Below are 18,695 nucleotides of genomic sequence, written 5' to 3' on the forward strand. Positions count from 1 at the left end.
TTGCCAGTTTAAAATAAATCAGGGAGTTGTCACCCCGATAATAACAATACTTAGCATATTTATAGCAACTTAACGGGCACATGGAAAGATGAGATTTCCTTGAAGCAAGTCACTATATCTGATCTGAGGATAGTATTCTGTTCACTATTAAAGGAATGTTCTAAGGATTGCTGAGGTTGTATATTTTTCATAGTCTGTACATCTGAAATATTCTATAAAAGGGACACAGCCCTGTCCTTGAAAGCCCTCTGACACTCCCCTCCTCCATAAGGCTTACTACAACAATAACCGAATTAGTCTTTGAAATCTTTTCTCTTAGGAAAGTTACAGTCCCCTGAAATTTTAATTCGCACATGAAGTTAGGATAGAATTTATCGAAAAGACACGAGGATGAGAATGTATCTTTCCAACTGGAAGTAACTACAGATCTACACGGGTGAAGGTCATTCTCTGCAGACGAGGCAGGCTCTTTAGCTGTTCTGTGTTTATGTTAAGGATTCCCCATATAAGATTCTGTTTGGATCATAACTAATGAGGCCACGAGGGTCTTCAATCACAGCAGACAAATAATAAGTTCTGTTTGTGTTGTCAGGTCAACATTTTAAATATAACATAAGGCTATCTTCTCTGGTCCATGACGCTCTAGTAATTTGAAACCGGGGGGAACTCTTCAGGCAAAATCTGGTGCTGCAAAGATCCAGAACAAAAAGCAAGATGTTCTTAATCTAGGACAGCTTTTTAAATGTATTACTGTTTGAACCCATCTTCCGATGGGCAAGGCAGAGGACATTGTCCTCCCCTCCTCCATTTTGTCTTCACATCAACCTGGTAAAATAGATTTGGTTGAAATAGGCTGCAGTCACATGAGCAGTTTGCTGTGATATAGTAGCATTACTTTTGAAGATTTAAAGAGCACAATCAACTTTCCATGCCCCAGTTGTCAGCACCCTGTGTTGCCCCTCTTTGAAAGTGGAGCAATCAGGCACCGGGGAAAGTCCGGTATTAAGGGATGCCAGTGCCTCCACCCCAGTTTTCCCAGTGTCTGAACCCCCCTGTTGCAAATCAAGTCATTTGTAAAGTATGAACCTTCCCTTCCATTTTTGCCTCCTTTGGTTTGTTTGTTTGTTTGATCAGGTAGCTATGTGCACATAAGTGCACAATCGCCCCTGGCATTGTCAATCACCATGGTCAAGTAGTCATTCTGGATCAGGAATCCCCGGGGGAGTTGTTTTCTAGCAACAATTCCTCCCCAACCCCTATCTCCTGTTTCTTCATCAGAGTCTGAGAGCCTCCCATGATTGACACAAGGGTAAATGCACTGATATTAATGGGACTGCTGTCATGTAAATCTGCAGTTTCCCCCCCCCCATGTATTCCATGGAAGAGAGGCAAAGGGAGAGAGGCTGAGAGGGGCCAGAGTACTTGGCAGAGAGACTGTGGAGTTGTCAAAAAGGAGCTGGAGGAGGCAGGGTTTGTGGTGCATTGCGTTCGCATGGTCCTGGGAGAGTTCCCGTGGAACCGGCGAATCTCCAGGTCCTGAGCAGGGGGTCCAGGTTTGTCTGGATCCCAACAAGTCTTCCCGTAGGGGGGCTTATGGCAGAAGACTTGATCCGAGGGCTCTCGCATGCGGCGGTGCCCAAATAGTCCCCAGATCATCCTGACGCAGGGACCCATGAGGGATCGCTCTTTGGCACCCATTGAGTGAAAAGACATGCTCAACAGTTTGCAACAAGAGATATTTTGAGCCTCATCCATAACACCGATGAAGATTACTACCATGAGTACTTGTAAAAGCAACATTGAAGGTTCTAACAATCATTTGGTTATGCAATGACAAGGAAAGGAGGTGCGGAAGACCCCCCCATCTACCCCCTCATAGTGGCTGCGACGAGTTAACAAAGAAAAACTGCACTAAAATTTTCTCTGCTTGGGGCAAAAGAGATATAAAGACTGTTGTCTGAGTTTCTAAGATTTTTTCCTGGAGTATAACTTTGTTTAAACCCTGGATTTTTCTGGATTTTTCTCGATGATATACGGAATTTATACACAGCTTCTTAAAGAGCAATAACTAAATAACCTTATTGGAGAACATATCTTGTCAAAAGGATTATAAATTCTTTTTTTCGGAAGAAAGAGGGTCATTTAAAACTGATTATCTCAATTTATAACAGTTTTCTATGATATCAGCCTTACTGTGGGAACCATAAAAGTTTATTGTGCACATGCTCCATTCCATAAAGACAAAACATCCGACCCATGTTGAAAGATTCCTGGTGGTTAATATGTCTCCTGTAGAATTTATCTCGGAAATGCGGTCAGTGTTCTAGGGACTATTGGAAAATAGTTTCAGAGACCTTTGTTTTGCTGTGTTGAGTTGTATTTTGCTACTGTGCTAAAATGAGTGCACAAAATACATATGGAAGACTGCCGAATGAGACAGCTGCAGAAAACAATACTGAGGTTACTTTGGAACAGATGTCTTGGGAGGAGCTTAAGTACATAATCTCAGATACAATTAATTTGGCAGTTCAAGAAGCTTTTGAGTTAACAGAAGAGGGGAAATATATCAACACAAACTACAATTGAGATTTAAAAATCCCAGCAACATAGATAAAATCTACAAGCAAGAGGATGCACTCTATAGAAAGAAGAATATACCAAAAAGAAAAGAGAAAGCTTTGACAGAGGATTGCAATAGAGCTATGAAAAGGCAGATAAATAATGAAAATTTTAAAAGTAAAGGAAAAAATTATCCAGAGAGAAGATAAAAAGCAACCCATGGAATCTTCAGCTATGTCAAGAATTGACTACAGATGGAGAATCTTAAAAGAAAGTTTTTCCACCTATATAAACAAGAGACATAGAATTAGGACATTGGTGAAGAGAGGGAACCAGAAGAAGAAGAAAAGACTTAAGTTCTACAAATAAGTTTGATTTAAGAAATGCCTTTGTATGGTTACTGATTGAGAATGGCTTTGTTGGAATCTGTCTGTGCGCATATATAGAGCATTGATTTATCTCAAAGGTATTGGAAGATAAATTCAGAATGTTCAAATAGATATTGCAAAATATGTTATCAGAAGACTAGACGGTATTAGTAAGACTGTGTAACTAAAAATCTTTAAGAGGAACTAGGGAAACATACTTTAATTTTTTTAAATAATAAAGGTATGTAAGGCTAGGGTAGGGAACTTATTTGTATGTATCTGATTGAGACTACCTGTGATGGAACATGATTTTTGTGTAATTATAGCATATTGTTTCATATTAAAGATATTTAGTGGAAGTTAAACTTAAAGTGAAAAACCATGGCACATGATGATAGTAGAAATTTCAATTGTATTAACAAAAGGAGTTAATTATAAGTGTTTAAGAGAGACTATGAAGTATGCTTAAAATTTTAAATCCAAATCTATGCAATGGAAGATCAAGCTAAAACTTTTAAACAGAGTATATTAAAGCTGACAAAAATAATTGTAAAATTGTAATGAAATGCTTAGACAATGTTTATTTAGTAGAAAATATATAATGTTAAAATATAGGTTTGCAAAAACTTTAGTAGGTTGGATGGTAGAAAGATAGAGAACTAGATATCTATGTATGAAGTAGATTAAGAGATATAACATTGTTTTGATTACTCTCATATATGTTTGTGTGTTTGTTTTGTTTGTTTTGTCTTTTATTCTAAAATAATAAAAGTTATTATTTTTTTTAAAGGAGCTGGAGTTTTGGATACACGCTTATGCACATGGGTGAAAGACCCAAAAAAATGCCACAACAGTCTGAACAATTGACCATAGGGCAAGTGCGTAGTTAAGCTGGTTCAGGCTGGGATGTCTGATCAAAACTTCCCACAACTATTTAAACTGCTGCAAATAGAGGCACAGCCAGATAGCAACAAACTTCCAGTGTGACCACAGCCAGAGAGTAACTAACCCAAAGTCAGCCAATGCGATTCATGACTGTATATAAGCCAGTGTCTCTTCAGTTGTACTATGACACTTTAAGCTCTGTACTACATAGCAACAAACTTCCAGTGTGACCACAGCCAGAGAGTAACTAACCCAAAGTCAGCCAATGCGATTCATGACTGTATATAAGCCAGTGTCTCTTCAGTTGTACTATGACACTTTAAGCTCTGTACTACATTCTTTGTGTGTGTGTGTCTATACACACACATATATAAATATATATATGATATATATAGGGTCCTTACATGACAGACTGTTAAACATGAAGTTTGTCATTAGAGGAAGTAATAAATTATATCTCTCCAGTTGTAGAAACAAAATGCAAAATGTAGCCATACCTCCTGTTGTGAATGACTATTCTGTCTATTTTGCTAGGAAATGGGAATATATCATATATATATATACACACACACACACACACACACACATATATATGTATGTATAGTTGATTCATTACCACTATTTAAGTACCAAACCATTTAAAGATTCCTACACATCCTTACCTCTTCTCACTTTTTAATTTATTTGCACCACCTCACAACGTATAAACATTTCTTGCAATGTGACTTTGTGTATGCTTACTCAGAAGTAAATCTCTCTCAAATCAATAAGATTTACTAGTTAGGAAGTGTAAGGAATGTAATTTTAATATATGTAATAAGAACGATCAGTCATGTGGCAATTCTTCTGTCTGCCAGAACTCCCAGAGGATGTAGATGAGGCAGCACAGAACTCACAGTTCCAGTCACTGGTGAAAGGTAAATAGCTGTGACACTCAGTTCTCCCATGAGGCTAGTTTCAGAGGGTAGCCGTCTTGATCTGCTAGATTCGAGTCCAGTAGCACCCTAGAGACCAACAAGATTTTCAGAGTATGAGCTTTTGATAGTCAAAGCTCCCTTCATCAATTCTCCCATTTGGATTAAATCTTAGCCTATATAGTAAAAAGGTAAAGGTTCCCTTGCTCGAAAGCCAGTCGAATCCGACTCTAGGGTTGCGGTGCTCATCTCCGTTTCAAAGCCGAAGAGCCAGCGCGGTCCGAAGACGTTTCCGTGGTCATGTGGCCGGCAAGACTAAACACCAAGGCGCACGGAACGCTGTTACCTTCCCACCAAAGTGGTACCTATTTAGCTTCTTGCAATTTCTTGCTTTCGAACTGCTAGGTTGGCAGGAGCTGGAACTAGAGACGGGAGCTCACTCCGTCATGCAGCACCCAGGTCTCGAACTGCTGAACTACCGACCTTCCACAGCCTGCAGTTCAGCGTCTTAACCACTTGAGCCAATTTTAATATAGGGACTAAAGTCAAGTTAATAATCAGCTGTTTTCACAAACCAGTTGCACTAGAATTGCTGCATTCAAGTCATACTGTATTCAAGTACATTAAAACCCATTTATTTAAATGAATTTGGATTTCATCTTTGCATCCCAAAGTCCCACCGATTTCCATGCAGCTTACTCCCCAGTAGGTGTGCATGGAGTTCTAGCTTTACTCATAAGGCCAAATTGCTCATAAGGTCATGGAGCCTTTGGATTCCTTCTAACCCCATCATTTCATTATATAAAACACCCCACGTCCCATAATAATGTAAGGGTAATAGACTAACTTTTATTGCTGGGATCTATTCATGGTAATAAATCTTGCAAACCAAAAAGCTAAACCACTGGTGACTTGATGCTCCTTTGTAATGAAAGGGTTTGTGCTTTGTTTGGTTTGCATTTGGATGCCAGTGGATGAAAAAGAGACATATGCAAAGTTGCAAATACATAGCAATACATGGCAATAAATATGCATGGGAATCCACACGCCAACATATGCAAAATGGATATTTGATTCAAGCTTCATATTCATATAGATTTCAATGACACAAATTCGGATTTAAGCATTTATCCAAGGAGAGTACCGATTTGATTTGCAAACATGGAGGGAAAATTCTGCATTGCAAAAAGCCGTTTATGCTAAAACACACAATCCTGCTTCTTTTTATCTATCTTGCCCTGACAGCACTTGTTTGTTTACTTATTTACTCACATTTCTGGCCCACAACTGAAGTTACAGTTCTATTTATATACTGTCTTAACGCTGACTCCTAAAAGTCAGTCCACATATGAATGTCTTAGAACAACACTGAGAAATGCTCCAGAGCAAGCACTGTATTCTGGTGAGACACAATTTTGCCTTTTTCTTCTACTGCTGGTAATATCATGAGACAGGTGCCAAGTCTCAGTGAAGGCGCAGATATGTGGCTATGTGGGTGGGCATGGAAAATGTGCAGGGGCTCAGCTCTGCTTTTGTCGAAAGAAAGAAAGAAAGAAAGAAAGAAAGAAAGAAAGAAAGAAAGAAAGAAAGAAAGAAAGAAAGAAAGAAAGAAAGAAAGAAAGAAAGAACTGAACTATTTGAGTGGGGGGAGAAGGGAGGTGAATTAGATGGTATATTGCGGAAGGGGGTTAGGAGGATACTGTGGATATGTTTAGTATGCCAGCCTCTGCTTTTCTTTTGCTGAAAGGAGTTCTTTCAGTTCCTTTTCATCCAATTAGCCAGAGACAAGGGGCTTCTGTACAGCAGCTACTCTAGTGCCCCACTGTCAGCATGTTAAGGAGATACTTGAAATGTGTCACTTCCATTAATAATCTAGACAACTGTGCTTTTTACACCCCCGTTTTACACTCCCTGGTACTGGGTTAAACCTAGTCATACCACTGGGACCATGTTTCAGGGAAAGGGAGAGAAATTGTGTTTTCAGAGAGGCCTGGTGGGAGATGGCCTAGCCCAACTAGTCACTGTATCATCCATTTTTCCTTAATTGAGAAACAAGTCTCTTCAAATTGTTTTGATGCCAAGATGGCTACAACTGCAGACTGAATTTGGAGACATAGATAAAGTCTTCCTCATACATTATTTCAACGCATGGAGGAGGGAGGGGGGTCATGCGTGCTGTCCCAGATCCTAACCTCCATGTATTGCTTTGAGAGTCTGAATAGAAGCTATGCATGTATAACTGGGGTTCCACACCCTATTAAGTATTAGGATATATGGTTCTGGTATAGCAGAGTTTTTCCCAGTCACAGAAGCATGATACTGAGTGCAGTAGTCAAGTCAAGTCAGCCTTTATTGGCATAAATTATCAGTACCATTTATACATTTTAAAACCAGTTAAAACACATATATAAAATTCTAGAAGAACCTTTGGCACAGCTTTAAAGCCAAGCAGAGAAACTTAGCCACCTTCTCTGTGATGTCCGGTCTGAGATCTCTAAAAAGTCTATTTACCTTAAGTGCATCAGAGCAAGCACCAATGCTGGTTAAAAGAGAGTGTAAGTATGTAATCCTTAGGTCCATATACAAATTGCAGTGCAGGAGAACATGAGTGATAGATTCCACGCATTTCAATCTGCAAGGGCAGTATCTGGCCAGATGAGAAACCTTGTTAAATCTGCCAAGTAAAATGGCGGACGGCATAGCATTACATCTGGCCAGGATGAACGCTCTACATTGTCGAGGGCCCTGCAGAGAGGATATATACGGAGCCATCATCCCTGTTGTAAGGGGAATCTCAAAATTCAAGGGGGAGCAGGTTTTATTAGCTAAACTATATAAATTTTGGCGCTCCAATACTGAGTGCAGTAAATAAATCTCCCAAGAAGTATATTGCAAAAAAGGTAAACTTACATTTATTCAAGTAGATCCAGTTCACATTCAGTTTGCAGTCAAAAGAAGAGAAAGAAGCCTAATCTAAAGAGTACTTTCCCTGTCACAAATGGCCAGCTTGTCCGGCATCATGTGTATGTGAGTATGAGGACATTGTCTCTATAGGAGAGACTGACGGAGGACGTGCGTCTCTGTGGAAGGCCACTTGAAGATAGGGTTGCCAAGTCTGGGTTGGAAAATACCTGGAGACTTTGGGGGTGGAGCCAGGAGAGGGCAGGGTTTGGGGAGGGGAGGGGCCTCAGCAGAGGTACAATGCCACAGAGTCTACCCTCCAAAGCAGCCATTTTCTCCAGGGGAGCGGATCTCTTTCGGCTGGGGATCAGTTGTAAAAGCAGGAGATCCCCAGGTCCCACCTGGAGGCTGGCAACCCTACTTGAAGACTGTGAGAGGACAAACAGGGAGGAGGGGTCAGAGGCCCAGGTTAAGACAAAGAGGCATTCTGTTTAAGGAGATAACACCTATACACACATAGAGTGATGTAGCGCCCCCCCCCCCCCGTGTCCAGGCATGCTGAGTTGCTCACTCCAACATTAAGAACCCCCATTTACTAGGGTTCATAATTGCACATAGATTCTATTCTGACTTTCAAACCAACACATGGAGGTTGAGATCAAGGATAATAAGGATAAGGGAAAGGAGCGAGTGAAGGGTGGGCTCTTCTCAAACATGAGCTTTTCTGAACTCAAGTCCTCACTATTCCAGCAAGACAGAAACATGTAAGGGCTCCAAGAAACCGATGTGGGAGAAAAAGGAAATGGAGGGAAATGGAGGGAAGGTCAGACCTCTAAAGAGGAGTATATGAGAGTTACTAGGTACTGCAGATCAGCCATCAGGGTAACCAAAGCTCAGTATGAGTTGGGTCTGGCTGGGGGGGCTTGCTACAATAAGAAAAACTTCTACAGGTATGTGAGAAGCAAACGCAAGGTAAAAGAGGCAATTGGACCACTTTTGGGAGGGGAAGGAGAAACTCTGGTGGAGGACAGATAAAAAGCAGACAGGCTTAATGACTTTTTTGCCTCTGTTTTCTCCCAGAAGAACTCGAGCCCAACGAGAGATGGTGTAGGACATAACAGGACACCTGAGTGTCCAGTTGATATTGACAGGGAGGTTGTGGAGAGGCACCTGGCTGCAGTAGATGAATACGAATCCCCTGGGCCAGATGGTGTGCACCCAAGAGTGCTCAAAGAACTGTCTAATGAACTTGCAGAGCCTCTGTCCATCATCTTCAAGGCCTCATGGAGGACTGGGGAGGTGCCACAAGATTGGAGAAGAGCGAATGTTATCCCAATCTTTAAGAAAGGGAAGAAGGATGATATGGGAAACTACAGGCCGGTCAGTCTAACTTCTGTTGCTGGGAATATATTAGAGCAGATTTTAAAGGGATCTGAAGGACCACTTGGTGACCTAGGGAAGTCAGCATGGTTTTGTCCCCAACAGATCTTGTCAGACCAACCTGGTTTCCTTCTTTGATCGTATGACAAGATTACTGGATCGTGGGAACTCTGTTGATGTGATTTACCGGGATTTCAGTAAAGCTTTTGATAAGGTTCCCCATGACATTCTGATGGGCAAACTGGAAGACTGTGGACTGGACAATAGGATAGTTCAGTGGATAGGGAACTGGTGGTTAGAGGACTGCAACCAAAGAGTGGTGGTCAATGGCATTTCATCAGATTGGAGAGAGGTGGGTTGCTGCAGGGCTCGGTTTTGGGCCTGGTACTTTTCAATATTTTTATCAATGATCTGGATGAAGGGGTAGAAGGGCTACTCAATAAATTTACTGATGATACCAAATTGGGAGGAGTCACAAACACCCAAGAAGATAGAGTTAAAATTCAACAAGACCTGAATACTCTGGAGAAGTGGGCAGTTGCAAACAGGATGCAATTCAACAAAGATAAATGCACAGTGTTACATCTGGGCCACAAAAATGTCAAGCACAAATACTAGATAAGGGATACATTTCTGGGGAGTAGTGTATGCAAAAGAAATCTTGGGGTAAGGGTGGACTGTAAACTAAATATGAGCAGTCAGTGTGATGCGGTGGCAGTCAGTTTGATGCGGTTGTATTAAAAGGGCCATAGCATCAAAATCGCAAGAGGTCATGGCCCCTCTGTATACTGCCTTGGTCAGGTCGCACCTGGAGTACTGTGTGCAGTTCTGGAGGCCTCACTTCAAAAAGGGTGCTGAAGAGAGCGACAAGGATGATCAGGGGTCTGGAGACTGATCCCTACAAGGAAAGGCTAAGGGCCTTGGGAATGTTTAGTTTGGAGAAGAGGAGATTGAGGGGGGACATGAATACTCTCTTTAAATATTTGAAAGGCTGTCATTTGGAGGAGGGCAAGGAGCTGTTCCAGTTGGCAGCAGAGTATAGGACCCGAAGCAACAGGTTTAAATTACATGCAGAAAGGTATCAGCTGGATATTAGGAAACACTTTTTCATGGTCAGAGTGGTTCAGAGGGGAAGGGAAAGGAGATTGTAAACTGCTCTGATACTCCTTCGGCTGGCACAAATTAATTTATTCATAAATGATCTGGAACTAGTGGTGAGTAGTGTAATGGCCAAGTTTGCAGAAGACACAAAATTATTCAGAATGGTGAAAACCAAGGCTGACTGTGAAGAGCTCTAGGAGGACCTCCACAAACTGTGTGAGTGGGCAACAATGTGGAAAATAAACATCAGTGTTGGTAAGTGTAAGATGATGCACATTGGGACGAAAAATCCCAACTTCAAGCAAGAAGAAGAGAATAGGATTGGATTTATACCACATCCCTCACTACCCGAAGGAGTATCAGAGCAGTTTACAATATCCTTTCCCGCCCCCTCCCCACAACGGACACCCTGTGAGGTAGGTGGAGCTGAGTGAGCTCTTTCAAGGACTGCTCTTGAGAGAACAGCTCTGAGAGAACTTGTGACTGACCCAAGGTCATGCCAGTAGCTGCATGTGGAGGAGTGGGGATTTAAACCTGGTTCTCCCAGATTAGAGCCCACACTCCTAACCAGTACATGAAACTATACACCAAAGTGTAGGCAAACGGGGTCTGGACTTGCTGAAACTGAGAGGGAAAAAGATCTTGGGGCTGTAGTGGATAGCTGTTCAATTAAAGTGTCAACCCAGTGTGCTGCAGCAGTGAATAGGGCAAACTCTATGTTATGGATAATTAGGAAAGGGATTGAGAATAAATCGACCAATATTGTAATGCCCTTGTATAGATCTATGGTATGGCCTGATTTGGAATACTGTGTACAGTTCTGTCCAAAAGGACACTGCAGAGCTGGGAAAAGAAGAAGAAGAAGAGAAGAAGAGATTGGATTTATACCCCACCCTTCACTACCCAAAGGAGTCTCAGATACCCTGTGAGGTCGGTGGGGCTGAGAGAGCTCTGACAGAAACTGCTCTTTTTCAAGGACAGCTGTGCCAGAACTATGGCTTGTCCAAGGTCATCCAGCAGGTGCAAGTGGAGGAGTGGGGAATCAAACCCAGTTCTCCCAGATTAGAATCCATGCACTTAACCACTACACCAAAGTGCAGAGGAGGACAACCAAGATGATTAGTGGGTTGGAGCACCTTCCCTATGAAAAAAGGCTGAAGAGTCTGGGACTTTTCAGTTTAGAAAACAGACAGCTATGGGGGGACATGACAGAGGTTTATGAAATTATGTGCAGGAGAGGTGAAAGAGTTGACAAAGAGAATTTTTTCTCCCTCTCCCAAAATACCAGAACTCGAGGGCATCCAATAAAGCCGATGGGTAGTAGGTTCAGGATGGACAAAAGGAAATAATGCTTTACTCAGAGAGTGATTAAAATGTGGAATTTGCTGCCAGAGGATATAGTGGTGGCCACAGGAATAAACAGTTTAAAAAGAGGATTAGATAGATTCATGGTGACTGAGGGGAGCCTCCACATTCAGATGCACTAAGCCTCTGAATCCCAGAGCCAGGAGGCAACATCAGGAGAAAGCCTTGGCCTCTATGCCCTGTTGTTGGCCATCCAAAGGAGCTAGTTGACCACTGTGTGAGACAGGATGCTGGACTAGATGGACTATTGATGTGATACAGCAGGGCTCTTCTTATATTCTTATGCTGCCTCTAACACTGGGTTTCAGAGGTTACTACCTTTACTCACTCTACCTTTACTCTGTACTCATCATGGCTAGTAGCCATTGATTACCACTTCTCCATAAATTACTTTTATATGGTCACATTTGCATGAGATAAGTGTGGGTGAAACAATTCAGGATGAATTGATAATTTTTGAAAGGCATCTTTAATTTTAAAAAATATTTTTGTCAGCAAGATGAATGATAAAGTTCTTTTCTGGTGGAAATGGTGTTTGTTTATTTATTTATTTATTCAATTTCTAGGCCGCCCTCCCTGTGAACGGGCTCAGGGCGGGTAACATCAGGGCACACATGCCAATACATAAAAACAGGATAAAAACAAATAGTTACCAAATTTACAAAATAAAATGCTCCAAGATGGTCCAAGACAGCAGTCTTCCATTTAGTAGATAGTATCAGGAGGGTATTTAAACAGATCTCAGTTCAGTGGCCTCCATGCGCCATAGTGCTGCAGTTTGTTTGTCGCCAGGCCATTCCAATACCCCGCTGTTGCCAAACTTGTTGTTGTTGGTGGTGGTGGTGTTGGCGGCGGCGGTGGCAGCTCCTAATCGAAAGCCTGGAGGAAGAGCTCCATCTTACAGGCCCTGCGGAACTGTGCAAGGTCCCGCAGGGCCCTGATCTCTTCCGGGAGCTCCAGAAGATAGGCTGTGCTCCAGAAGATGTTGTGCTCCAGAAGACAGGCTGACAGATGCATTCATTCTTACATATGCTTTGACCAATATTTTGACAAATCCTGCCTCTTTCTTTCGAAGTTTTTCCACCACAAGCCATAGCAGGAAGTCTCCCCCTGTTCACCTCATCTCCATGTTCCCATTCCCAGCTGCAGCAATAATTTCACACATTCTAAGCTAGGAGCCAAGGAGGCCCATATTTTTCCATCAGTGGACCAAGTGACAAGTCATATGCCCACATGGGACATTGCCTCTTCCACCCCCAGGCTATGAGAATGCTTTTCTCTGCATCTAAGCCCCAACTGTTTAGGCACAGGGCCCCAGGAGGAAAAGCCTGTCCCTCTACTGCATAAAAGAACTTCACAGGATGCCTCAGTGTTTGTTTAACTGTGAACGAACATTAGTTCCCCAAGGATGCGTGGGTGGAATTATTTTTAACTCATGATATTGAAGCAAGGCAAAAATCAAAGGAGCTGACTGCTTGAACACTTGTCCCCAGTGATGCCTTTTGCTTTTGAAGAATAGGATTCACAAAACCATTTCCAAAGTATGTATTTGAATAATATGGATCCTCTCATGATGGTGTTAACCACTGAAAGAGATCCAATCGTACTCCCTGTTCATGGAGTGAGCCAACTGAGGGGTGTGAAGGGAGTAATTAAATTTGCAGATAACACCAGATTGGATGAAGTAGCAAACACTCAGGAAGATAGAGATAAAATACAATCAGACTTGGATAAATTGGGGGAATGGGCTGGTGTGAACAAGATGTGATTTAATAGAGACAAATGTAAGATTTTTTTTTTTAATCTGGATAGTAAAAATATGCTCATGTACTGGATGGGAGATAATCTTCTGGGTAACAGCATGTGTGGTTAGGGGGTCTGGTGGACTGCAAATTGAGTATGAGTAGCCAGTGTGATGTGGCAGCAAAGAAGGCAAATTCCATTTTAGGGTTATCAACAGATGCATAGTACCTAGGACACAAGAAGTGATAGTACCACTGTGTATTGCTCTGGTCAGATCCAGGACCATAGCTAGCACGGGGCCCACAGGGCCTGGCCCCCTAGCATTTCTTCTCGCCCCCCTCCCTCCCAGGCAGGTCCCAAATTGAATTTATGTAATTAACTTTGATTTAATTAGTTGCACCCCCCCCCGAGGCCCCCTCCCAAAAAACTCCCTAGCTATGGGGCTGGTCAGATCCCATTGTGTCCAGGTCTGGAAGCCTTTTTATGAGAAGGACATAGAAATTTTAGAGTGGGTACTGAGGAAAGTGACAAAGATTTGAAGACTAAGCCTTATGAAGAAAGGCTGTGGGAACTGGGAATGTTCAGCCTGGAGAAGAGGAGGTTGAGAGGGGATACAATTACTCTTAATGTATTTGAAGGGCTGTCATTTAGAGGAGGTTAACATGCTGTTTAATTTGGTAGTGGAGGATAGGATTCATAATAATGTGTTTAAATGATGGGTGGGGAGATACAGGCACAATATTAGGAAAAACTTTGTAACAATAAGTGCTGTTCAGTGGTAGAATTAGTTGCCCAGATATGTCGTAGGTTCTCCCTCCTTGGAGGTGTTTAAGCAGAGATTTGACAACTATTTTACCCGGGAGGGTGGGGTAAAACTCAAATAAATAAATAAATAAATCAGGGATACCTTAGGTCATCCTGCATGATGCGGGAGATAGACCTGGATGGTCTTTAGACCCCTTCCAACTTTTTAATTCTATGACTCTATGATTCTATAAGTGTCCCTCAATTTTCAGTGATTGAAACAATAGGGTAACATTCTGTTCACTGTGTGGCTGGAGCCTATAGACGTCTCCAGATGGGGATGTGCCTCCAGATGGGAAATGGCCTCACAGCTGCTGTGATTTGTGCTGTTGTGCTGGCTCTGTTGCCACAACTGCACCAATTCCATTTGTACAACAATGTGATCACAGCTTGGTGGTAGCCCTACACTCTCTTGTGAGCAAACTTGTGGAGGGCAACTTCACTTGAGAAGCAGCTGAGTATAAGACCATTTTCCAATGAAAAGAGTCATACCTGTGGTGATATGAAAGGTTTTTTGTTCATAGCACTTGATAACTTCCAAGGCAAGTCCATCATGTAATGTTGTAGCCATTAAGTGTTGAATAGACCATAGCTACAATCTTTATGAAATGGATAAATTGCCACAGATCCAATAAAGAATATTAAGGCATGGATCCTGTAAAAATCCTTCACACAAGACCTTGGACAATGACTACTCATCTGCTGCTGGGGAAGGGAAAAGTGGCTTCCCTATCTTTCTCTACTTTTTGCGGGCCTCTGTATATGGAGCTACCATGTAAAATTAGTGTCTTTATAAAGAGTGATTTGAACATGATGATGGTGTGTAAGAAGGACCCAAGAACTCTTTCATGCACCATATTCTCATTTAAACTGAGCTCTCCACTACTTTAGCATGCCAGAAATCTGTGCTCTGGGTGGTGTTGGGTGGGTGTGCTAATGTTGTACACATAGCAGCATTGCATACACAGTAGCTTGAGTCACTTTAAATGAGACTCTGGACACAAAAAAATTCTTCTTGTCCCAACTGCCATGTTTCATCAAGCCTTACTGTTGCTGTTATAACAGAATTAGGAGGTGCGGGAAAGTGCTAGATTATTTCAGATGCAACCATTCCCATATCAATATTTTCAAGAATGCCGGCTCGTATTTTCTGGCCAAGCAATTAAACAAAATATGAAAGCAAGCTGGATGGATAGTTTAGGATAGTGCAAATGGTGTTCTGTAAAGCAAATGCAGGTTAAATATAATATGTTAGTCAACCTTTCCACAGATGATTAAAAAGAGACAAGCGAGGGACTCATAAGGACTTTCAGGGACATCTCATTTCCCCCTCTCCCACTATTTTCTCTTTCACTTCCCTTTCTCTTTCCTTTTTCCTACTTCCCTGTCTGCTTCCCACCCACCAGCCAACTTACATTTATCTGCCCCTTGTTTTCACCTTTGTCTCCTTCCCTCCACTCAGGCAGCCTCTCTCTGGGAAACCTCTAATGGAGTTGCATGGTTCCAGTCACCAGGCCAATCCCAGTTGTGTGGTGCTGGATGGGCTTGGCCAAGTTGCATAATGGGGAACCTGCACTGACTTGCAGGAGGTACCTCACTTTCCTATGTATGCCCTTCCCCATTTCTTCTTTCTGTCCTCATGGCAGCCCCCATTTCTTTTCCCCTTTCTCTACTTCCTTCTCTACTTCCCACCCACAAACCAACTTACCTTTTATCTGCCCACCATATCCAGCTATATTTATTAATTCATTTATACCCCATCTTTTTCCACAATAAGGAACCCAAAGCATCTTACACCAATGTCCTCTGTATGTGTGTGTGTGTAAAGTGCCATCAAGTCACAGCCAATTAATGGTGACCCCAGTAAGGGGCTTTCAAGGCAGGTGAGAAGCAGAGGTGGTTTGCCATTGCCTTCCTCCACAGAATCTACCTTGACGGTCTCCCATCCAAGTATTGACCCTGCTTGGCTTCCAAGATCTGACAAGATCAGGCTATACCATGTCGCCTTCCCTCCCATCATTCTCTTGTCCTCCATTACATCCTCAAAACAACCCTGTGAGGTGGGTTAGTCTGAGAGTGTGTGATGGCAAAAGTCACCCAGTCACCATCCACAGCAGAGAGGGGATTCAAACCTGGGTTTCTCAAATCGTAATATGAAACTGTAACCACTGCACCACACTGAAAGCCTCTACAGCCTCTCCCTTTTTCCTGCTTTCTTTTATCCTCCCCAACTACCAGCCACCCTACTTTTATGTGACCCATCTTCAGCTTTCCCTAGGGTTGCCAGCTCGAGTTTGGAAAATACCTGGAGATTTTGGGGGTGGAGCCTGAGGAGGGTGAGATTTGGGCAGAGGAGGGACTTCAGTGGGGTATAATACCATAGAGTCCACCTTCCAAAGCAGCCATTTTCTCCAGGTGATATGTGTTGCCTGGAAATCAGCTGCAATCCCAGGAGATCTTAAGCCACCACCTGGAGGCTGGCAACTCTAGATTTCCCTCCTTCCCTCCCTCAGTAGTCTCTGCCTGGGAAAACTATGGCACAGTTGTGAGATGCTGACTGCATTCCATGAATACAGCATGACACTGACTTTGGGGCCCTCCAGTTGACTTGAGCCCCCCATATTTTTTCCCCCCAGGCCCCCCTTTCAGCAGCCCTGCAATATGGTGTTGAGAGGAGAGAAAACATCCTCATCACCAAGGCAAGCCCAATAAATTACAATTAATTGACAGATTTGGGTGGAATGTGGGTGGGATGTGTACATGAGCACATCAAGCTGCCTTCTACTAGGTCAGAACATTGGTCTATCAAGGTCAGTATCATCTACTCTGACTGACCATGACTCATCCAAGTATCTCATATTTGTGTTGTCGAAGGCTTTCACGGCCGGAGTTCATTAGCTGTTGTAGATTTTCCAGGTTGTATGGTCGTGGTCCTGGCATTGTAGGACCTGAGATTTCGCCAGTAGCTGTGACTGGCATCCTCAAAGGTATAACACAGAAAGATGGAGTACTCTCTGTGTCAAGGTGAGAAGAAAAATGGTAGGCAGGAAATTTATATCTACTCAGGAAGATGGGGTAAGGCTGAGTCATTATCTTGTAGTAGTCCCCCAGGCTGTGGACATGCTAATGGAGGAGCTTTCCTGAAGAGGTTCTTTTGTGTATGGATTGTTTCCTGAGGAGGTTTCCTGAGGAGGTTCTTTTGGGTGTTGGAATTCTAATCTTATCTGTAGTGCTATTGTCAAATGTAGAGCCTTTTGTGTTTTTCAGGACAGGAAACCATGCCCTATTTATTTTTAAACTCTCTTCTTTCCTGTTGAAATTGTGTTTATGTTTATAAATTTCAAAGGCTTCCCTGTGTAATCTGACATGGTAATTGGATGTGTTGTCCAGCCTTTCAGTGTCTTGGAACAAAATACTGTGTCCTATTTGAATTAGGCTATGTTCAGCCAGGGCTGTTTTTTCAGGTTGGCCAAGTCTGCAGTGTTTTTCATGTTCTTTTATTCTTGTCTAAATGCTATACTGTGTGGTTCCAATGTAAACCTGTCCACAACTGCATGGTATTCGGTATACTCCTGCAGAAGTGAGGGGGTCTCTTCTGTCTTTTGCTGATCATAGCATCTGTTGTATTTTTCTATGCAAGACAGAAGCACAGCCATTACAACTATATGGACTCCCTAAAATTCATAAGGACTCAGTCCCACTCCGACCCATCATGAGTGCCATTGGTTCCAGAATTAGCTAAATATCTGGCAACGCTAGTAAGCATCCTGGCTGTGGCATTCTGCACCAACTGACATTTTCAAACACGTTCCAGGGCAGCCCACTTGAGAGTGCATTGCAATAATCTAATCTAGATGTACTCTATAACTCATTTAGATGTAGGTATCACCTACTACCTGAGCCTTTTAACTGGAGATGCCAAAGATTGAACCTTGGATCTTCTGTGTGAAAAGCAAATGCTCTACCTCTCAGCCATGGCCCCTCCCTGTTGATTTCAATGGATTTAGAAGGGTATAATTCTGTTTAGGACTGAACTATTAGATACACACCCTGTCGACAGTAGTGTGGAAAGACAATATGTACACCCAGGTATCTAAGCTGCAGTCAGCCCATCCATACTGCATTACTTTACATGCACATACAGATGTTCATCAACCTTCTGTCCCAACTAGCCATGCATAGCTATTCCTGTCTTTAGATGGATTAGGGCCAGATTAAAGCTTTACTGAGTAGGACTGACAGGCAATGAGAATGCCAGCACAGCATGGCCCAGTTGTCTGAGCAGCATGACTGTATTCCATCTTCAGTGGACCTGGTAACAAATGGGCAGGAAGCAAAAGATGAGTGTGGAAGGGAAGGTTTTTCTTCACAGTTTTATGTTCCCCAGAAGGGAAATTTCCCTCAAAAGCAAACCCAAAACTCATGGAGTATGGTACCACTTCAAATGGAGTAGCTTTCCAAAGAAAAAGAGGAAATCCCAGAAAACCTCACTGCCATTAATATTTTAGATTCCATCTGCAAATGATCATGTATATATGAAAGCAAAGAGATGTAAGACTGGAAATTTTTATTTGATAATATGATTTGCATTATCTTTGGAACTTGTTATATTTTTATGAGCAATTGTAGTGGCTTTAAAGGAACCAATCCCAAGAAGCCACTCCTATAATACCAG

Source organism: Gekko japonicus, unplaced genomic scaffold (assembly GCF_001447785.1).
Source record: "Gekko japonicus isolate JY-2015 unplaced genomic scaffold, Gekko_japonicus_V1.1 scaffold75, whole genome shotgun sequence".
In the NCBI taxonomy this organism is placed as follows: Eukaryota; Metazoa; Chordata; class Lepidosauria; order Squamata; family Gekkonidae; genus Gekko; species Gekko japonicus.